At 33.6% G+C, this 24,489-nt stretch overlaps 2 long non-coding RNA genes across 3 annotated transcripts; one reads left to right on the top strand and one right to left on the bottom strand.

Annotated features, from left to right (window-relative positions):
• The first annotated feature begins 1,580 nt into the window (after window positions 1-1,580).
• On the top strand, window positions 1,581-2,635 carry LOC139494881 (uncharacterized). Of its 2 annotated transcripts, none has more exons than XR_011657195.1 (2): window positions 1,581-1,685; window positions 2,274-2,635. It is a non-coding gene; the product is annotated as an uncharacterized lncRNA (long non-coding RNA). The 2 variants fall into 2 exon arrangements; XR_011657194.1 differs by having other exon boundaries at window positions 1,618-1,685; window positions 2,271-2,635.
• A 19,340-nt stretch (window positions 2,636-21,975) lies between these two features.
• Window positions 21,976-22,734, bottom strand: LOC139494880 (uncharacterized). The gene is made up of 2 exons (XR_011657193.1): window positions 22,653-22,734; window positions 21,976-22,093 (listed from the first exon to the last, which is right to left on the bottom strand). It is a non-coding gene; the product is annotated as an uncharacterized lncRNA (long non-coding RNA).
• Window positions 22,735-24,489: the final 1,755 nt, after the last annotated feature.

Genomic DNA, 24,489 nt, shown 5'->3' with positions numbered 1-24,489 from the left:
TATAAGTGATCTAAAAAAAAATAAAAACATGTCGCTAAATTATTCCTTTGTCTCTAATTAGCGAGACCATTCGAGGCAACTTTTCGATGACGGTGACCTCATCCTGTGTCAGGAATACTGTGGATTCATTTATTTTCGTGGGTACCAATTTTCGTGGATAAGGGAAAACTTGGATGTTCGTGGATATTTAATTTCGTGGTTTTGATGCAGTCTTCCTATATATAAGCCCATAGCAAATTTGTCATTCGTGGAACATTTAATTTCGTGGTTTACCTGTAACCACGAAACCCACGAAAATTGGTATCCAACGAAAATTAATGAATCCACAGTATTCAATTATCTGCAAAGGTGTTGGTAGTGGAGCCGTTCATCGTACTTGTCCCCATACCAGATCACTGCCTTACAAATGGATAAAACCTTTTTACTTCTAGAAATCCTTAGAAATTCATCAACTTCAGCAGCTATTTTAAACTATATGACAATATCAACAAACATGAAGGTGTTCATAGAGCACGGAGTGTTAATTTGCCCAAAAATGAAGTTTACTCCAAAAATATGGAAGGCCGACTTCCTTCAGGGAGTACATAGAAATAACAACATACCTGGAACCTCGACACAACTTAAACGTACGCATAAAGGAGTAGAACTTTCAAAACGAGGTAAATTTCACCAAAGAAAATGAACATTGACTATAAATACAACCTCATTGGTTGATATCTTTGGCGGAAGTACATGTGATACATCCTCATTCTTTCAATATCCAAGCTGTGGGAAGGTCGTGCTCCACGTGTTGTCGGCAAAGTAACTATATTCTTTAACTTTTACTTACATTTGCCTTGGTGGCAATATAGCCTTGGTGGCTTTAAGACCTTGGTGGTCATTTATATATGCCTTGGTGGCAAAAGACCTAGGTGGTCATTTATATATGCCTTAGTGGCAATAGACCTAGGTGGTCATTTTTATATGCCTTGGTGGCAATAGACCTAGGTGGTCATTTTTATGATTTTTTACATTTGCCTTGATGGCAACAATGAATTAAAAATACTAGCCTTGGGGGCGTCAAGACCTTGGTGGTCATTTATATTCGCCTTGGCGGCTTCTTGATAGAACTAGATGGTAATGTTTGACCTTGGTGGCAAAATGTTTTGGGATTTAGACCTTAGGTAGTTATTATCAACCCAGGTGGTCAGATATTTGTTATGCCGTGCGCCGGTTAAACGCAGGGCAAAGTGCTATCGCTATATAAAATATATGTGGAAGTGGGGGCTCTGGCCATTTTGGAATATTGTAGTTGAAAGGAGAATAATAAATTGTTTATAGGATAAATAGTTTCTTTTGTTACTTTTGACTGTGTTGTGGACTTTTCATTTATTTTTACATCGTACATACTGATAAATATGCTATTTAAAGTGAATAATTTAGTGTGACATGTCACTTGATATTCATGTTTTTTATCGGAGTGATGTGTATTGAATTATAAGGTGTCTTCGTCGAGGTCCGCGTTCAGCGGTCTGTTTGATTGTACATATAATTGAATAGAATGTTTTTGTTTTCAGATGGTGTTACCTACAGCTTTGACAGGGGTGACGAATGAAGGAGAAGTAATACGACATTGCACGATGATTCATGTTAATGAGTTTGAACAACCTTTTTAAAAGGAAAGGATTTTTTCTAATCAGAATATGGTGAGAACAAAATGCAATTGAAGTAATGTTTTGATTTCTGAAAATAGGAAAATAATGCATGGGGAAAATATTGGTACTACACTAAATTATGTATGTCTGTGTTGAGAAAGGTAGAAGAATAGAAGATGCCAATATGGCACGGTACTAAAAAAAAAAAAAAAAAAAAAAAAAATGGAAGCAGCTTTATGTTCAAATGAACCTATTTAAAAGTAATGCTAGTAATTTTTCCGTAATTTCATGATGTTTTCTTTGGATGTGTAATTAATTTCATTGATGTGTTGAAATATGTCACAAAAATCTTTTTGTCATGGGAGATTAAATAATGGTTGCAATTGTTTTGTTTTATCTCAATTAATAAATAAATATAATGTTGAATGATTTTGTATACTAGTACAAATGTATACTTAAATTTTATGTATGGTTAAATTTTTTAATTTAAATTTCTTTGTCTACAGTTCGAGGGACACTGATTCCCTAGTGGTTTTCCACGTGGATTGTAGGCAAAGGGATTTTTCCTTTTTAAAGTGTGACTAATGCTGTCTTTAGTACAAATACACAATTTGTTATTGGTTAATATATTTTCAGTAGACATGTGAAGAATCGAGTGGAAATACAATTGTCAATGTTCCTGATTATGAAGTAAAGAGTGTGTTTGATTCAACAACAGTAAAGAAAGAGACAAGCCAGCATAGTTTACACTTGGAGGTTAAGTCCCTTTGCTTACAAGCTTTCCACATGCTGAAGATGTTATTAGAATAATGACAATGTTCATTTTGATATGAGTTCATTGCCTTAACTCAACTTTTAAAAGTCCGTATGTGGTCAAATTCATGAGAATTTATTGAATTATGAACGATTTATAAAGAACTGTTTACATGCATCTTTAAATGTTTAGAAGTGTTTTAAAGTAATTTTAAAAGGAATAATATTTAATAAAAGTGTTGAATTTGTTTTGAGTATTGGGAATACTATTCCTTAAGGGAAAGCCTTGCTAGTGGTATATTTTGAGATTGGCCTGCAAATATGCTGTATGGACTATAGAGTTTGCTATGCCCATAACTTAACATGAACTGGATGCAAGATTATATCAATCACTGAGGATATGTGTACAACCTCATTGGTTGATATCTTTGGCGGAAGTACATGTGATACATCCTCATTCTTTCAATATCCAAGTGGTGGTTGGTTTAAGGGCTATGTTTGGTCAGGCAATACATATTGCCTGTTTTGGTTGATGAGGTTCTTGATAAGTCCCCCCCTCTCCCACCCATAAGTACCAAAATGTGGATATGTTTTTATATTTATATTTCAATATTGGTTTTACATGTATGAATTTTGGGTTGATGAGCACGAGACAACATTAGAAAAACATTAGCATTACCATGGGATCATGTTGACAAAACAATCCTTCGCTTTATCGATTTTCAAGGGAAAGGTCAATTAGGGCAAGTGTATTGGCATGTTTGTGTTTGCTTTTTCATTACAACGGTAAAAATAATATTATATATCTCGGATGACAATAATGTTGATTATAATGCTTCATTTTATGAGCTCCAGAGCAGTTTTATAACTGAAAAACAACTGCACTATATCCAGTGAGCTCTTCTGCATTGCATTGTGCATGGTAGTCCACATTTTGGTTTCTGAAACGTTAAGATATTATCTTGTATTCGGTTCTTTCCTCTAGAGTTTTCTATGCCCATAACTTAACATGAACTGGATGCAAGATTATATCAATCACTGAGGATATGTGTACAACCAAGATTACACGCTAACCTTAGCCGTTCAGGAAAGAAGATTAAAGCAGAACGCAGAAAAGCTTGCAGAGCATAAGACATGGAAAGAAATGAACTAAAAGCATGACTATTACTGCAAAGGTCAACTAGATCCACAGCCTGCCTTACAGTTCTAGGACCAGCCAACTACTGCAAACCAAAGCTTCCAAGACCTGATGCAGACTGCGAAACCAGAGCCTCGAGATGGCGTCCGTAAAATTTACGAAGGGATGATTTCAAATTCACCATTTGGAACTCTTGGTTTAATGCAAGCACGGGAATATCGTATCGATTGGGAGATATATACCCCGTATGCAGGTGCTGCTGGAACGTTGCTACTTAGAAATGGAAAGTTCACAATTGGAAACTATGCGAATGATCACTAACGCAGTTAAGATATTGTCCCGCTTGGTAAAAAATATGTCAGTGAAAGTCAACTTAATATGTGCATCTGTTTAAAAACTAACCTTATTTCAAATATACTACTTCATCAGCAAATCAACACGAAATAAATGTCCTGTGAATAATCAGCCTACTAAAAACCTTTTTAACAGATAATCGTTCATGGTATCTGTTTTCTTGTAATTAATTGGGATTGACATACTTTCTAATATTCTTCGGCAGTTTCGGGCTTCCAACAAAATTATCAGGATTTTTATGTCTCGTAAGTGTTCTAGACGGACCTGTTATCTTTGCCGTGGTTTGGCTTTGAATGGGACTGTCTTGGCTGTTAAGAAAAGAAAATAAGTTTCTAATGTAATTTTAATTCGCCGCAACCGCTAAGTCAAGTAATACAATTTACAATACATGATGATATATTCAAACGTAGCAAATATGACCCGGATAAAGATCAATCTTGATATCATTTGAACTATTGTTGTATTCGATAGGACCGAAGAAATTTTGCATAGCGAACTTGTAGAGTAGTTATCTTAGCTAAAGGCTTTACATGGTATATTAACCTTTACTATGATTAATTTAAAGTGAACGTGTTAAGTTTACCATTTCATCAAGTTTGTTAACCAAAAAATGTTATCATTTATTCAATTTTAAGTCACATTACTGTAAAATATACGTAAATTATGGATTGTCCGATTGAACAAAATAATTTTTTTTTAAAGTAAAATATATTTCCTCATAGTTGACCCCTTCCTTCTACAATACATGTATCTCTCCTTCAGGCACTTTAAAATGTTAAAAAGAAGAAATCCTAAATATCATATAGATTTGTAAATTGCCACATGTTCCGATCATCTGAAAGCACAAAATAATTTGACATCTAAGATACAATGATCAGTGTGAAATAAAACTTTATGGATTTCGTTTGACATTTATCTGGAAAATAACTTTGTCGTAATTAGTACGTTCAGTCTAGATTTACAGGACCGGTATGATTCAATTATTTAAATCACACACTATAAGTTTATTGGAGATGTATCATTTAAATAATTAAACATGATGGGACACGTCACACAGGTAACTGATAATAACTTTGTCGTTACTAGTACAGTACGTTTTTAGCATCTTTGACTAAGTAATCAAGTTAATTTCCACAATAGAACCCGATAAGCAAAATTATACTGTCAGGTAGAAAAAAAGCTTTGCCGTTGTTGGTATTTACACTTAACTTTTAATTATTAATCGATTGGAAATGGTGAGAGGAACAATTATTCATCAAGTGGTGGTCCCTTGCAGTACAAGTGTCTATAAATCTGTCTTTCAGATTCACAGATGAATTTATAATAATGATTAATAAATCAGAATTTGTCAACATTAAAGGTTTTCAAATCTTCTTCTTCTTCCGAATACGGGAGTAGACTCCTAGGTAGGAGTGTAAAACTTCCCGGAACTTGTGTGCTATGTACATATGGACTTAATTTAAAAATGATATGACAAAAAAAAATCATTATCAATAACATATATACATTATGTACAGTGGCTTTGTAGTTTAAATTAATAAGTTGTTGTGGATCCTTCAAGTGTTAGAGTGGATATGCCACTTTTGAAGGATTCCAGGGTGTCAGACATACCTATTGCTTCAGGTAGTGAGTTCCAGTTCGAAATAGTGCGAGGATAGAATGAAAATGTATAGAAATCTTTATTTGTAGATATTTGCCTAAATTTATGTTTCCCCCTAGTACGTCTATCAGATATTGTTAAATTGTCCTTAGGAACTTCCACTAACCCCCAATTTATTTTATACAGCATAGTTAATCTAGCTTTTTTCCTTCTTATTTCTAAATTTTCCCATTCCAAAGATTTAATTAAGTTTGAAACTGCACCAGGGGATTTGTCTTTATAATCATTGAAGACAAACCTGGCTGCCTTACGCTGTACCTGCTCAACCTGAGTGATTTGATGTTTTTTGTACGGATCCCAGACAGGGGAAGAGTATTCGACGACTGGACGGACAAGTGATGTGTACGTTTAACCTTACGTGTGCAGTTTTTCAGGTTCCTACGAAGAAAACCTAAGGTTTTATTTGCCTTACAAGTAATATTGTTTATATGTGTTCCCCAATCAAGATCATGGCTTATAGTTACGCCTAAATATTTACTGTCTTTTACTGCTTCTAAAACATGATTGTGCAATATATAATCAAAAGAGGAAGGTTTACTTTTTTTTTAGAAATATGAATTACATAACACTTCTCAGGATTAAAATTCATTTGCCAGTCTTCTTCCCATTTTACTAAACTAGATAAATCTTTTTGAAGTAATTGTGCATCAGAACTATTATTTACATTTCTATACAATAAACAGTCATCTGCAAAAAGTCTTGCATTGCAAGTTACATGTTCGGGTAGGTCATTAATAAAGAGTAAAAATAATGTCGGGCCTAAAACTGTTCCCTGAGGCACACCAGAGTCAACAGCTAATTTTGAAGATTTAACACCATTTAATATTACTTGCTGTTGCCTGTCAGCTAAAAAGTCATTTATCCAATTTAAATTTTGATTTCTAATACCATAAAATTCTAATTTCTGGGCTAATCTTTGATGGGGAACTTTATCAAAAGCTTTGGAAAAATCTAAAAGTATGACATCTATTTGGTTACCATATCCTAATGATTTTGCAAGATCTTGTATGCTGATGATAAGTTGGGTTTCACAAGACCTTTTACTTCTAAACCCATGTTGACTATCATTTAATATATTATTAATTGTAAGATGTTTCCTTATGTTGCTTGTTAAAATATGTTCTAGAATTTTGCAACATATTGCAGTTAATGAAACTGGTCTATAATTAATAGCGTTATGCTTGTCACCTTTTTTAAATATTGGTACAACATTAGCCTGCTTCCAATCATTTGGGATTTTACCAGTATCAATAGAGTTTTGGAAAAAGAATGTCAAAAATGGAGACAATTCTTCTGCAAAATTATGTAAAAAATATGCTGGCAGATTATCAGGGCCAGTGGCTTTGTGTGGATTTAAGTGTTTAAGTAACTTTAATAAGCCATTATTACTAATAAATATGTCTGGCATAGTGGGGTGGGGACTAGTACCTTTATTTGGCATAGAGGATGTATCTTCGGTAGTACAAGCCTTTTTAAATTGTCCATTTAGGATGTTAGCTTGTGTATTCGGCTCACTATATAATAAACCATCCTTTCCTTTTAATGGTGACACTCCAGATGTTAATCCAAATTAAGCTTGTTTCCAAAAACGTGTAAATCTGACATGTTTTTCAAGTCATATTTCTCTTTTAACAGTTTAATAAGCGAAACAGTGTTTGAAAGCTTCTAGAATGGTTTTTGACTTGATTTATGAATAATGTGATTATAAATCGAAGATACAGTTGACGTCGTTCAGATCTGTTCCCACTTCACATCAAAACAAATATCGTCATCGTAATGTATTAGTCCTTGGACACTACAGTACGGACTCTCTATCGTTTTGGTCGATTTTCATCGTCTATAATTTTCTGTTTGATATAACCCTATAAATGGTGACTATACAGAATGTGACCAGATTCGGGGAATGCCATTTTCATTGATTTTACTAATCCCGATTCTTCGCCCGCCAGCAACAAAAATAGTTAATTTCACTCTAAGATGGTTATACCATTTTGCTAAAAATGTCTTAGTCGCTGTCGTCGTGAATGTCGTGAATGTAAGTCGGACCCATAAATATCGGTGGTTCTTTTGTCTTCTCTATAACAAGGGCATCTGCTTGTAACTGTCACGTGCATATTGAAGAGGTAAAACATCTTTTCTACCCCTTCGATCGATAGTCGGGAACAACACATGTGTTTGATGTCTTCTAGCTGGGAATCTGAATCGAGAATCACGCAAGGTAAGGTGCCTTACCTTTTTTCGTTTGATAGATCGGACAATAGGTAGTTTTCAATCCTGGAAATTGTCCTAAATTTTAGGTTGCAGCTAAACTTTTGTTTACGCTTTGTTCTCACCAAGAAACTCTTTTTTTTTTATAATTGGTGACTTCCCTTTTTCTTGTATGAGAGAATGGACAATAGTATCTTTATCACCGGCTGTTATTTGTAAATTTCGTTTTTGTGGTCCGCGATATTTTTCACGACTTATAGATTGGTCTATTTCTTGTATCTTGTATTTGGTATTTTAGTGAATTGAACGAATCAGGGCCTTTTTATCAAAAAAAAGTTGTCATTGTTTGAAGATTGCGAGAAAAATTCCAAGTCATACCATGGAATTATTATAATGATACAATACTTCCATGGTCCTACCAAATTAATCGCTCACAGGTCACAAAACAAATCTATTTGTACATAAAATATTCATACAGTTAATAAATTGTTTTACATCATGACTTTAAAAATGCAGTTATAATAAGTAAAAGAAGTGAAACTTTTAATTTAAAATAAAGTTTTTGTCCAGCTGTTAGTTTTTTTCCATTTTTGATAATACAAAATCTTTCTCCTCTACATTAACTTTTTTCGTGAAAGGTACATTAAAATTTTGAAATCGCATCTAAAAATAAATTTGATTTTTTTGCAATTTTCTTGCATATCTTTAAAAGCGTTTTAAAATAATTAGGCGGCCGTTAATAAACAATTTTGATACTTAAACATGCATGTTCACTATAAATCATATGGACACAACCGAAATAACTTTATAAATTATAAGGGTTTTTGTTAAATGGAATTATGAAAGATTTATATGACCGTTATTGCGACAAGTTCCTGTATCAAGCTGTTTTATTTTGCTTGAGACTATTTACATCTCCAGTCTTGGCAATTAACTTCCAATTTCACTACTGTTCTACGATGTTTTCGAGACTACCTGTATCAACTAATTTTTAACTTATGATGGATTCAGAACGCTCGTTACGACCAAAGAGAGATATAGACTGAAAAAAACTACATTTTGATGAAGCTTTGCCATTAGAGAAAGCTCAAATGAAAAGAGCAACTTTTGCTGACACATTTGAAGAAGAAAGACTTATTTTAAAGAAGATATCCAAGAATGAGGTGTTTTTTTCCTTTCATATGGTAATTTATTGTAAGTTTTTTAATTATTGTAACCAGAGACATATAATACAATTTACAACACTTTTTGCTGCATGCTCTAATGATGTAGCCACTTATATAGAATAGAACGCTCTGGTCTTTGTCGGAAAGTTATGATTGTTGAATGTTAGACTTCTGTGTTTCATGTAAACATTGTTGGTTCAGAAGTTGATTTATGAGCTCACGCATGAACACTTGCATGAAGTTTTTGAAATCGGATTCAAGAAATTCATTACTACTAAACAGGGTGCTGTATGCCTCTGTCACTGATTTACTTAATCTTACTTTATGGAATTTGGAGAAGAACATTTCTCTATCATGAGACAAGCATAAATTAGCATTAAATTTGAACAAGTCACTGAATCAGCTTTGGAACAATTGTTCAACTTCATTGTTTGTCTTACATTGCTTTGTAATTTCTGTTATAGCTGAATCACCAAATAGATTTTGAATAGGATCTGATATAATGCTGTCTGCTGTATCTATGTAGGCAGAGTGAAATATTGTGTCATATGTAGTACTGAAATTGCATTGACCATCTGTATTTTCTTTTTTTTTACATCAATTTTGTTGGATTTCTCTTTAGACAGATTAGATGCTGAATTTGTAACCCTATGGTCATATGCTGTAAGAAATGAAAAAAAAATATTGAATATGAATGTACATTCATGACATTATAAAAAGATGTGTGATAATAAAAATATTATTTATACCTGGAATGATTTGAGTTCTCTTATATTTTGGGTTAAAGACTGAAAAAGGATGGAATCATATGCAGTAATATTTTAGATACGTTGTATAAATACAACTTCTGATTGATTATCAGTCTGACTGGTCCTTTTCTATTTAGAATAATAGGATGTATGCTGGTGTTATGTTTACAGATGTCATTTGATTTATCCAAACGCAACACCAAATTAATTGGTTCATAGGTTTTATAGATTTGCTAACTGTGGGTGTAAACAATGACAAAAAACAAACAAGAACACAAAATTTAAGGGCTTGTGATAATGATGAAATATATTAATCATGCCTTTATTCTGTATGTGCCTTTCCCAAGTTATGAGTTTGTAATTCAATTGTCATTTGTTGCTGTACATCATACTTGGACTTTTTTGTACATATTTCAGGCCATTACATGTTTTGAGTTGTTAAACCCTTTTCATAAATGGACCTTTTATAGTTGATATTGCAGCATGGATTTTACTCATTGCTGAAAGCTGTGTGGTTACGTATAGTTTTTAATTTTTGGGCCATTTGGTTTCTTGTGGAGAGTTAAATATTATATTGCAGATACATATACTGTACAGGGGAAAAAATGTCATACAATATTGGACGACATCAAAAGTATAATTTTAGATAAAAAACTTTATTCATATAGTTTTTTCACTGCCCCCCCTACCCCCGTCCCCCTCTTAACTTAATTTGGGAAAAATTAATTGACCAACACGGATATACATGTATATAAAATCGATGTCAATTAAACAAAATTTGCAGCAATTTTGACCCACCTACCCCATAACTATTTGAAATAAGTTCATTGATTTGTTGATGTCGTCCCTAACACATCAATATAAAAAGTATGAAACATTTGTCACTGGACGTTAGGTAACCATCAATTAATTCAGCATGATCAACAACAAAGGTAGACCTTTTCATGCAGTTTGTATAAAGTAAAAGAAAAGAGGTTTTAACTCACACATCATGTCAAATAGTTGTAAAACTATATATACATGTGTATGGCTGTTTCAAGGAGATTTTTAATAAGTCCAAATGAAACATGCAGGGTTCAAAGAAGCATATAAACCATGAACTGGTGAATGCTTTGAAGTCTTGCCAAGTTACTAGTCGTGCAACAGAATATTATGTTTCTAAATACAAAAATTTTACACGAAAAGGTAGCAACTATATATAAAAAGGAGATGTGGTATGATTGTCAATGCAGACATTAACAACTATAGGTCACCGTACGGCCTTCAACAATCAGCAAAGCCCATACTGCATAGTCCGCCGTAAAAGGTCCCGATAAGACCATGAAAAATCAAATCAAACGAGAGAACTCACGGCCTTATTTATATATATAAAAAAAAAATTACGGAAAACAAATATGTCACACATAAACAAACGAGAACCACTGAATTACAGGCTCCTGACTTGGGAAATAAAATCGGACTTCGACATATTGCGTGCACATGAATGTAGTTTATTACAAATGAGACATAAATTGCCATTTTCTATTAAATATAAGTCCTAAATACACAATCCGTGAAAAGGAGAAACCATAAATTTACCGACAATCATATAAAAAACAACTCAATGCAAGCTCATAATGAAATTTCGAAAATCACACTTAGAAAACAACAATTTACCGACAATCCTAAAAAAAACAACTCAATACAAGCCCAATTAATAATGAACACAAAATGTAATCAACTTTTAAGAATCTATATAAATCAATTCAATTTAATTCTTAATTACTTTAAGCACATTATGCTTATCAGTGCAATAAATACATGAAATCATGAATATCGGACAACATGGACAAAGTCAATCATGATTAATAGTCCGGCTGATTGGTGAAATAATTGTGGGTTTGATGATAAAAGCATCAAATTTGGCATGGTAGTAGAGATGGGTATTCTAAACAATATTAGCTATGGACCCACCTTGAAATTTCAAAATGGCGGCTTTTTTTCAAGATGGCCGCCGTCATATATCAAAATTAACAAATTTGGCTAATCCTAGGTTACCAATTGATTTTTTGGGGTGCTAAAGAGTTTAAAAGTAGGGAAACTTGATTGCATTATGAACAAATAAGATTTTTTTTGTCATTTTAGGTATTGGTAGTCTTGTAGCTGTATATTTTGAGATATAAACTAGTAGTTTTAGCAATGTCAAAACAGTGCAAAATTGTAGATCCGGAATTACCATCAACATCTTCTATATCTGCCGACTTTGATTGGAATGAATGTATTTTTTGCCAAGAACAGACTAAAGAAAATTTACAGTGTCCCGCTAATAGCAAGCGATCTGACGTAGATGTAGGAACAGGATACAAAACACTTGAAACAATTTTAGAACGATGTCAGCTAATTGAATGGTTCCCGATTCCGATTAGATTAGAACATTTCATTGACGAAAACGGTTTGGCTTTAAACTTGCAGCTGCACAATGCAAAATGGCACAAAACATGTAGAAATAAGTTTTCAGAATTAAAGATTGACAGACACGAAAAGCAGAAGAGAAAAGGAGAGAGTGGTGAGCAGGTTGGGACTAAAAGTAAAATAACACGACAAAGTGTTGGCTCTGCAACAATGACAATGACTGAAGATTGTTTCTTCTGTGGTGAGTCTTCAGGAGATCTACACAAAGCATCTACGTTTGAAATAGACAAACATGTACGTAAATGTGCACTTGACCTGCAAGATACAGTACTTTTGGCAAAACTAAGCGCAGGTGACATGATTTCACAAGAAGCCATTTATCATGTTAAGTGCCTGACACATTTGTATAATAGAGCAAGACCACTAAAGATTAGTGATGAAAGTTCAGACAGTCGTATCCACGGGATCGTCCTTGCGGAGCTGGTAGTGTACATAGAAGAATCACGCATAGACTCTGATGTAATTCCAATTTTCAAATTAGCAGACTTAACGCGGATGTATACCTCTCGAATGGAACAGTTTGGGTTAGGAACATCTGCAAGGGTGCATTCAACAGATCTAAAAAACCGAATTCTTGCAGCAATCCCAGACTTGCAGGCCCATAAACAAGGAAGAGACGTGCTATTATTATATAACGATGATGTTGGTGCTGCAATAAAACATGCAACAAGAACAAATTATGATGATGAGGCAATTTTATTGTCTAAGGCTGCACAGATAGTGCGAAAGGACATGATGGCAATGCAATATATATTTAATGGAACGTTTGAGACAGGTTGTCAACAAAACTCTGTTCCACAATCATTGAAAACATTAGTCGGAATGATCCTTGGTGGACCAAATATTAAAATGCAGTCAAGCAATTCTATTGAAGCACAGACTACACTAACTATTTCACAGCTGCTTCAGTTTAATTCCTCCATACGCAGACGAAAGGATTCCTCCGCAGTCTTCCATTCAACAGAGCGAGAGCCACCTCTCCCAATATATTTGGGCCTTCTGCTACATGCTGAAACGAGGAAACGAGGATTGATTGATAAAATGTACTCTTTAGGTTTATCATTATCCTATGACAGAATAATGAATTTATCTACTGCTCTTGGCAACTCCATCTGTGAGGCTTTCAATATTGAAAATGTGGTATGTCCAGCAAAACTTCGGAATGGTGTGTTTACAACTGCAGCCGTGGATAATATCGACCATAACCCGAGTTCGACAACTGCTCAAGGATCGTTGCATGGAACTGCCATATCACTTTTTCAACATCCAGTTCCAGGAAATGTTGGTGTCGAGAGATTAACCATACCAATCGATTCTACAGTATCAAAGAGGGAAGACCTGAAACCGTTACCAAAAGCCTATACCATCGTCCCTCCTGTTGTTCTTCCAAAAGAACCTGCAGAAATACCAACGGTTCATGGTCCGATGATTAGCGATGGTACAGAGATAGCAAGTGCAATGAATTTGGAGTACAGGTATGTTATTATTTTCAGACGTATGCTGAAAGACAAAAGTCTGGTTGAGAACCGCAATATGATACCAGCTTTAAAAGTTGCAACAAACAACTATTATTGTAGCTTTTATTTGATTGAGTTTGGTGGGTTAGCTGTTGTCTGAATGTTTGAACACATTATGAATATTCGGAATGGTGTGTTTGATGTTTGAACACATTATGAATATTCTGCTCTTTCCATAACAGTATACATTAGCACAACTTTTAGAATTGTTGCCTAAACTATACCAATACTCACCTTTTTAATTCTAGCACTATATACATATATAAAACTAATTCTTACCTTTAGAAAACTGTATGCCTATGTCAATAATACTAACCTTTATAGAAAACTATACACATATACTTACCATTTATAGCCATGCTTCAACTGCTCGCCTCTCATGTGATATTAACACTCATTATTTGCACATTTGCTATGTTAATTGCTTGTTCATCTGTCTGTATGCACACATATATATATTAGAACACTTTATCATTTATTACTAACTCAATATAAAGTAAAACATAATGTTACAGGTGGCTTAATCATGTGAATACCAAAATTGAAGCAGATGACATTGAAGACATGGAATATTCCTGGGCAGCTTTCCACGCTAGTCAAGCCACATCAGATATCAATGCACCGTTAGATATTAGTTCACTGTTACCCATGTTTCAGGAAGAAGCTAAATCTATCGCAATGATTAGACATTCTATGAATATAGCAAAACAATGTGTTCAATTTTTAAATCCTGGACAGATACCAGTAATCACCTGTGATCAGCCTCTCTATGCACTTGCGAAATCAGTTCAGTGGAATTGGCCAAACAGATTTTCAGAAGAACAAATTGTCGTCCTGTTTGGAGGTCTACACATCGAAATAGCAGCGCTGAGAACCATAGGCGATTGGTTAGACAATAGTGGTTGGACAAGTGCCTTGAGTCAAGCGAATATAGCATCATCAGGAACAGCAGATTCGTTTTTGAGAGCGTCTCATGTCTCCAGAACACGACACGCCCATGAAGTAACTGCAAGTGCACTGTATATTCTTATGCAACGAGCATATAGGGTGTGTATGGAAGAACCTAGCCTTGAAGATACTGATGTTACTTTTGAGGAATGGCATGAGCTGAGAGAAATTGAAAGTCCACTTTTTCACTTCTGGTCGTTGACATTGAGGTTTGAATTGTACATTCTGCTGATTGTACGATCATTAAGAGAAGGTAACTTCAAATTATACAAAGATTCTGTGACACAGATTATTCCATGGTTCTTTGCTTTAGACCATCCAAACTATGCAAGATGGCTTCCAGTACATGTACGGGATATGATGGCATTGAACGATACAGCTCCAAGTGTTGCAACAGAATTTGAAAATGGCAAGTTTGTGTTGCATAAATCACATAGTAAATTTTCGTCAATTGCTATAGATCAAGCACACGAACAAAACAATAAACTTGTCAAAGGAGAAGGTGGAGCAATAGGCTTGACTGAAAATATGGCACAACTTCAGCGTTGGATGGTGTCTGGACCGGAAATGGCCAGAGTAATCAATGAATTCCAAACGTCACAAGAATGGATCAAAAGAGATCAGAGCAAGGGACCTGATGTTCGACATCATGAACAAACAAAGAGTAAACAAACAACTTTTTCAATTCAAGTTAAAGCTTTGTGTGCCGTTTTTGAGGAAATGGGAAATCCTTTTCAGGAGCAAAGTACAGATTTGTTGATTCTAGATACACGAGACATTGTTGATCCACGTGTCTGTGAGACTATAAGAAATGTAGAAAATCTTGGAAAAGAACAATACCATCAGTTTGTAACTGAAAGACTTCAAAAATAAATCAAAGTCGCTTCATGTACCAATAAAACAAAACAAGCTATTGCTGTTCAGTCGACAACAACCGAAGACCGAAACAAAAGACAAACAGCAGATAACATCTTTGAAGCAAAACTGTTCTTTGTTTTCACAATTATATGTTTCATGCCAAGTAAGAAATGGTGACTTAGAGGAATTCTTTCGGCATGAAAACCAATCATATCCTCCAGCTCTTTCACAGTTTGGAGAAATGCGTCTGGGATCAAAATCTGACCTGTTAGTTCCATTAGAAAGATTGACAGAGCTGCACGAGGAGGCACCAAATGCAGACGTTTTGGTCATAGATGGCGCAGCCATCATTAATATGTTGAAACCTCGTGGAAGTAAGACATTTGAAGACTATTTCAATGACATTTTTATGCCTTACATACATGATCAGTTGCGCTTTGTAAGTCGACTTGATGTAGTTTGGGATGAGTACATCTCGAATAGTTTGAAAGCCTCAACAAGATGTAAAAGAGGCAAAGGTGTGAGAAGGCGTGTCCTGCCAGATTCACGAGTACCAGGAAACTGGGAGGCATTTCTTAGGGTTAATGACAATAAAACAGAGCTGTTCATATATTTAGCTGAACAATTAGTAGCTTCAGCAAGAGGGTCTGATGAACAGAAACAGGTGATTACTACGAAAGGAACTGTTGTTCTATGCAGCCTACCAAAAGATATTAGTAAATTATCACCGTGCACACACGAGGAAGCAGATACACGGATGATGCTGCATGTGTATGATGCTGTAGAAGAAGGATTAAAACGGGTTATATTGAGGACAGTTGATACAGATGTCGTAGTTATTGCAATTTCTATTGTCCATGAAATTGAGGTGAATGAGTTTTGGATTGCTTTTGGAGTTGGCAAAAATTTCAGATATTTAGCTGTTCATGACATCGCCAAAAGTCTTGGACCTTTAAGTTCACGGGGACTTTTGTTCTTTCACTCCTTTACAGGTTGTGATCAAGTATCGTCGTTTGCTTACAAAGGAAAGAAAACCGCATGGGATACATGGAGCTCTTTTGAAGAGATTACACCTGTGTTTGAAACATTAAGTCGAACAGCATCACCAAATGTTATTTCCAATTTCATGCTTCAGATAGAGCGATATGTTCTACTAATGTATGATAAAACAAGCCAATGTACGAAGGTGAACGACGCACGGAAGGATCTATTCACTAGGAAAGGAAGGGCAATAGATAACATTCCTCCATCAGAATCTGCTCTACTAGAACATACAAAACGAGCTGTTTACATGGCAAGCCTTTGTTGGGGAAAATGTCTAGAACCTTCTCCCCAAGTAGGTTCACCGAGTGAATGGGGATGGCAAAAGGACAAAACACAGATGTGGATACCCTATTGGACATCCTTGCAACAAGCCTCAGCCTGTTGTAATGAGCTGATAAAGTGTGGCTGTAAAATTGAAAATGGATGTCGTGGACGATGCAAATGCGTGAAGGCCATGCTGTTATGCACAGCACTTTGTGTAAATGTGGTGGGGAATGTGACAGAGACTAGATGACCAATCAATTTGTGATACACTTTGACAACTGAAGAACTGTAATTACTTTCGTGTAGAAATGTTTTTAAAGTACAATTTGATAGTGAAAAAAATAGTTGAAGTTTTTAGCAGTTTTGGTTTTGTGTATTTCACTTGCTTTGGCGGCCATTTTTAAAATGTCCACCATTTTGAAAATTATTGAGTAGTTCGAAATAGTAATAGAACTTATCTGAAATGATTCCTTATGTTGTATTTACTCTAAAAAGATTTAGTGTCAAATCTCTTTGCTTTTTATTGGTAAATTTGTGAAATTTAAAGCATCTGTCCGCCATCTTGAAAATTTCCGCCATTTTGGATTTTTCAGAGTGGGTCCATAGCCTAAATTGACCACAATATACATGTTTACCCTTGTGCAAAGTCTCATGCTTTTATCATCAAACCCACAATTCTTTTGAAAATATGCACGAATCAGCTGGACTATAACGATAAATATACAAACAAATTAAGTTTTTTTTTTAACACATTAATCATCTTTACTTTTTGTAAATAGTAGTTTTGGAAAGAGTGTGGACACCTGTGGTGTAACAACGTCTTGTTTACAAGGTGTAAATTAAAACTCTTTTTCACAGGTTGTGATTTACCTGACCATCGAATATACATGTCACTTGTGAAATTATATCTCCGAGACAGGTGTATATTCAATAAAAACCCATTATGAAACTATCAAATAAAATGAACTCTGATACAATTTATCAAGTATTATGTATATAATATCTTTTTTTTTAAATTTAAATTCAATATCAAATTATGTCTCTTTTTCAATAATATAAATAATACAAATCAAAATTAAATGACATTGAAATAAATAATTATGTATGAACTCAAATTATTTAATTAATTATGTTAAATTTAACACTGAAACAGTTAATTTATGCTTACACATTCGTCCTTACTTCGAGGACTTTTAATACTTTGAAAATGCCTCTATTGGCCCAAGACCACAATTAATGACCCCGCTTTTCGTTGTCCACGAATATAGTTCCTTTTAATTAGAGTGTATTTTTCCTTAATTTTTTTTCTTTCCTTTCCTCACTCATTCCTTAAATCTTTTTGGGTGGAAATGAAAGAAGAGAGGTCAAATAATTTTTGGAGGTTGTATTTTAACTGATTTTGATATGGAATGAGTGATTAGGTCAAGTGCAAAAAGGTGATATTTACAGTTTTCGGAACATCTCTTGACTTGTCAATAGGGGTATGGATGTGTATTGGCTAAATTTGTAAAAGTGATTGCTTCAATCTTTCTGAATTTTGGATATATATTTGGACTAGGACAATACATTACACACACAAAAAATTTGACAAAAGTGCATGGTGCAATTTTTTTAATGATGCAAAAGGTTATAAAGAACTGATAGAGGAATTAATTGTGGTCTGTGGCCTAAGAGGTGCATTTCAGCAAATTTAGAATTTTTACTTTGGCATCTTTTCTGAATGATCTATTGGTATTGATTTGTCAAACTATATGAGAAGAAATGATTTTCACTTTCATTTGATAGAAATTTTGTGAAAAAGTCACTTTTCAGGTTAAATGCCTAAAATGTAGCTTTTTCACTTTTTTCACTATTTTTTCAAAAACAGCATGCTTAATTTCTCTCTGACAGTTTTTTTCTGATATCTATTTGTGTTTGTGGTATTTATTTCAGTTGTTTAACTTATTTGTGAATTCTGAACACAAAAAAAAGTAGATAAAAACATAAAAAGAGTGCAAAATGTGCTGTTTTAATAGTCTAAGTCTAACGGTCAGTATACGCAGCAGGTGAAATGTGAAGTTCTATGCACTTAAAAGTTGTATTCCAAAACAGATTGCACTGAACCTACATCAAAAACACTTATTACTGGTTGCTTAACCATTTCTGTTTCACAGACTACCTTTACTTTCTTCTGTTGGATAGCTAGTGGTTTAAATATTGGCCTTTTGAGGCTGACATTTCATTCAGTTTTTAAACAGTAAAGTTAATAAACTTTGCATCAGACCATACTGTCTGCATATATAGTTGAAAGTGACAGTCTTGTTACATCCAGGCTCCATGTTTTATCATATCTGAGCACAGATTTTAGCAAAAAGAAGTATATCTCCATCTCTCATATCATTTATATGCTTTTAAATATGCAAATGTGGGGAACGGCCTAAACTGGCAATCTGTTTTTTTAAGCATAACATTGCTAAAGACCATTTTATCCACATGCGTTATGCTATTTGAAACTTATATTTCCATCAAAAGTACATTTATAACCTGTTAAAGTTTGTTTGATAACTTAACAACTTCAGAAAATTGTGGTAAGTGAAAAATATTGCATTTGATATAAGGCCTCACCCTAATTGAAAACCTCTATTTTTTGGCACAGGCTCATATAAAATTAACTTCTGGCCATTTTGCATAAGTCTGATACATGAAATATGCTTTCTGTTGCTTTAAATAGGTGTTAACTTATACATAGAGACATTAAAAAGTGTTAGTTTTGGTATCTTTTGGTTTTTAGAAGCTCAAATTTGATAGTTTTAATTGTTTTAATTCAACGCCACAATTCAGCACCCAAAATTCAGATATAAAAAATGCCACATGTTTTTTATTTGGTATCATATGGCTTTGAAACTTTGTAACCTGTTTTATAATATACTAAGCTTGAATCATGCCAAGTTTTATTAGAATTGGTCAAGTTTTAGGCCCCTAATAGGCCCAAGACCACAATTAATGACCCCGCTTTTCGTTGTCCACGAATATAGTTCCTTTTAATTAGAGTGTATTTTTCCTTAATTTTTTTTCTTTCCTTTCCTCACTCATTCCTTAAATCTTTTTGGGTGGAAATGAAAGAAGAGAGGTCAAATAAATTTTTGGAGGTTGTATTTTAACTGATTTTGATATGGAATGAGTGATTAGGTCAAGTGCAAAAAGGTGATATTTACAGTTTTCGGAACATCTCTTGACTTGTCAATAGGGGTATGGATGTGTATTGGCTAAATTTGTAAAAGTGATTGCTTCAATCTTTCTGAATTTTGGATATATATTTGGACTAGGACAATACATTACACACACAAAAAATTTGACAAAAGTGCATGGTGCAATTTTTTTAATGATGCAAAAGGTTATAAAGAACTGATAGAGGAATTAATTGTGGTCTGTGGCCTATTACCCAAAGAGATCTCGCGAGGTTTAAATCTGGCCGTGTGATATTACGGGATTTCGCCGAGTTGCCAATCTCTTGTATTATATGTCTGTTGTAACTGAATTGATATCTTATATTAGACAAAATATAGTTATCTAAAATAAATAAGAAAAGTACTTTTTATGATCTTCCTGTGGCAAGTTTTTGAACAGTAACTGTTTTATGACTAGTAGCAGAATAATTGGAAATACGCATGTTACATCACTTTATATCTTTATATTTAATTGTGCAAGTGTAAATATAAATGGCTGCAAATAAATGATTAAAATTATAAAATATCAATCAAATATAGAAATGAAATAATACGTCGACGAGCAATTCGAAAAGTATTTTATTGAATACATGATCGTATAAACGTACAGACAGATCACATGCATAATGAGGATATTTTAAAAGTGATATAATTTTAAGATGTTTTAAAAGTAAAAATTTCCACATCATATCAGTAACTGAATAGTTCTTGCTGTGATATGACCACGGAATATCTCTTCACATCTTATCTAGAAGTAGTCTGTTCACTAATTAAAGAAATATTTACCTGGGTTTGACGTCGTATGTGACACGATGGAGAAATTACCTCTTTAAAAATTACACTTAAAACTGAGAAATATTCTTCGAATACGATAGAAGTACTTGTTATTCCCAGAGTCCGAAAAGTGAACTAATTGTCTTCGTAGTCTTCTGGAAAAAGTATTTCTGGGAATTTCACCAACTTATAGGTATATTGATCCAATATCCACCCGTTTAAAGTATGGATCACATTTCCGACCTTACATTGATTACGTGCTACGTGTACAATGTTTCGAGTTCTTTCGGAATTATATTCCAGGTAACTCTCTTCAAAGGTCGTCCTTTTATGTTTTTTATTCTCTAAATGTTTATTTGTTTATTATTTTGTACATTTCATTTATTATTGTACCTTTTATTTATCATTGTTCGTTTTATCAACGTATGGATCACTGGTTTTGGTTGTTAGATTTAGTTTAAGATACGTTTCAATATGCATTTTTCATTGTCAGCGCACCTTCCTTTGGTTTTAAGGTGTAATACCACCATTGATTTTCCCCTATTAGTCTTTGTTAAATTGGCACTTTTAAAAAAAATGTACAGTATTTACCTTTATTTCAACCAAAGAAATACTTTGCATGAATAAAGTTTAATCCTGTCCAGTGCTACAGTGAAAATTTCACACTACATTTCATTGCATATAAGAAAGTAACCAGCACCGGAAGTAAACAACCCAATTTTTACACTATTATTTACTGGTTACCTGCTTTGGTAACTAGGTAACCTTAACTTTCCAAAATATTTTATAAGACCATCAAAAAAACAAAGAATGATGCTTTCAGACACCCAACATACATGTTTATGACTCAGAAAAAATTAAGTGCATTGAAATGCAGGGTTAATTTTCTACAGCTGTCAAATTCAAGGGAATATTTTTTTAGACCTACTTTCGTATGCAACCGGATGTGCCGTATCATGATTTGGTGGTATTACACCTAAAGAACACCTAAATGTCAAATAAACTTAATGTATTTTTTTCCCTCCAATTGCAAGTTATTTCAAGCATAACTGCCAAGTTTTGTTATAGTCAGATCTATAGTTTCAGAGAAAATCACTATAATGTAAGGTCATATCCTACGGCGATTTCAGTCTTATTTCTTCGAAAAATCCTTTTTTCAGTGTATCATTATAAAATGCAGTGTTGACTAATATCTGATCATATACTCATGATCTAAGCATTCAAACAATTAAATAGGATACAAAAGACAACTTTAAGATGATATACAATTTTATTGCACCTTTTAGAGTTCATTTGAAGGTCTGTTTTGGTCTGTTTTGGTCCATTTTCCTTCTTCCTTCTTTTTTCATCAAAACTTGATATCTTTTGCCTAAAAAATAAAGCAAATGTAATTATTTTCCCAGGAAAAATGAAAGAAATGTAATGTCAAATCAACAATTAAAGTGTTTTAGCTGAAAGAACTGTTTCTATAAATGTTAACAGTCTCCACCGAAGTTTCTATAAGCCCCTATGTGTAACTTGAGTTTTTGGTCTGTTCCCCGAGTATGACAAATAACGGTTCCCTTTCAGTCAATCATAATTGTTACTGATATCAAAATCATTTCATTTATTTATTGCAGTATATTTCTAATAGATTTACACCTAAAAAGTACACTTTCTTGTATTTTACATTAAAATGAGGAGAAAGAGTAATAAAAAATACATCAAAATGGTTTTAAAAAGGGTTATGTCCCTTTGAATGCCGGTAAAAAAAATAAATTGGTACGAATTATAAAATTTAAGTATGTGAGACTGGATTCTGATGTGTATAAATCCAAGGCAAGTGTTTAGATGATGTTTTGTCGGTGCAAAATACAGATGGCACAATGGCAAATTGTAAACTTTTGCGGCCAAAACAAAAATAAAACATGACATTAGTTGATACATACCTCAATGCTAAAGTGTCATCTGCAGACCAATTCACATATAAGATTTTTCAACAGAATGCTTGTCAGATTCATGGTTAAAACTGAAATGAAAAATCACATGTTGTATAAACAAAACTGTAAAGGTGATTTAAAATTTGACACAGAGGCTCACGTAAAATTGGGATTAGCATGGCAAGCTATAAGAAAAGTCTCAATGTAATATATGTATGTTGATTCAAAAGTGTATTTCATAAATTAAATTATATCATATGAAGAAAAATAAGACTTCTCTTTAAAACCATTATTGTTTTACCATTTTAAATCAAACAGTCTTGGTAGGGTTTGTGTTTTCGACACCTTGTTGGGTGTGTACCACGACAAACTTGGCGGTCTTGGTTAATATGAGGCGGCTCGACAGACAAGTGCTCAGGGTTAATGCATCTCTTCTGATGACACAGATGAGACACATCAAATTCCTCTGATAGGTCAAATTTCTCAGTGTGCAACATGTATGCAAATCTGTGACCATACAAGGTTCTTTTTTTTTCTGTCCCAAGGAAACCTAACACTATACACTGAATACAGCCTTGTCTGTCCACCCATTTGACTTAGCAAACACCCGTAAACCCCCATTTCAAGGCAAATTTTTCCTCAAACGTGCTTTCTGTGTCTCAATCCATTTCGAATAGTCCATTTTTACAACGTATGAACTAGTTTAGTAATAATTTTTAAAAATGAAAGTACAATAAGGTCACCAGTGCACGTGTAGTTTCCCTAAATAGGTGTAATACCACCATTGATTTTCCCCTATTAGTCTTTGTTAAATTGGCACTTTTAAAAAAAATGTACAGTATTTACCTTTATTTCAACCAAAGAAATACTTTGCATGAATAAAGTTTAATCCTGTCCAGTGCTACAGTGAAAATTTCACACTACATTTCATTGCATATAAGAAAGTAACCAGCACCGGAAGTAAACAACCCAATTTTTACACTATTATTTACTGGTTACCTGCTTTGGTAACTAGGTAACCTTAACTTTCCAAAATATTTTATAAGACCATCAAATAAACAAAGAATGATGCTTTCAGACACCCAACATACATGTTTATGACTCAGAAAAAATTAAGTGCATTGAAATGCAGGGTTAATTTTCTACAACTGTCAAATTCAAGGGAATATTTTTTTAGACCTACTTTCGTATGCAACCGGATGTGCCGTATCATGATTTGGTGGTATTACACCTTTTAGTGTAACTGTCTAATTAATTTCTGTTGGGAGACATTTATTTATTTCAAGTGTTTCTTAACGATTTCCCCAATGTTCCTGTTTCTTTTGAATGCTATTGTAGGTTTTTAATCAAAGAGATTTTTGAACTGTGGGTTATCTTGAATTAAATGCCAATGTTTTCTTATAATGGTTTGTAAATTTTCCGCATTAGCGTGGTATTGTGTTATGAAAGATATATTATAGTTATCTGTGGTTTTGTTTATGCTTGTTTCTTTGTTTGTTTCTTTGTTTAATGTTTCTGTATGGGAAATATTTCTTATTTTTCAGTTGGTTTTGTGAAACATTTAATATCTAAGATATTTTCTTTTTGAAATCTCTGTCCTTTATACGTTTCTAAGTCTAGAAATTTTAAACTTTGTCTGTCAATTTCATAAGTAAATTGCAGTAGGTTGTGGTTTGTGTTTGCTATATCGAAAAGAAGTTTAACTTCTTCCGTAGTACCTTGAAATAAAATATATCCATCATCTTTCATACGTTTATGAAATAATATTTTGTTTTTGTGTGGAAAGATATTTATATGTTGGTATATAGCTATATCTGAGATTTGAGGACTTGCTACATGTCCTTGG

This window comes from Mytilus edulis, chromosome 11, assembly GCF_963676685.1.
Source record: "Mytilus edulis chromosome 11, xbMytEdul2.2, whole genome shotgun sequence".
Lineage (NCBI taxonomy): Eukaryota > Metazoa > Mollusca > Bivalvia > Mytilida > Mytilidae > Mytilus > Mytilus edulis.
Note: the sequence above shows the minus strand (reverse complement) of the source record. Positions and strands in the feature narration are given on the sequence as shown.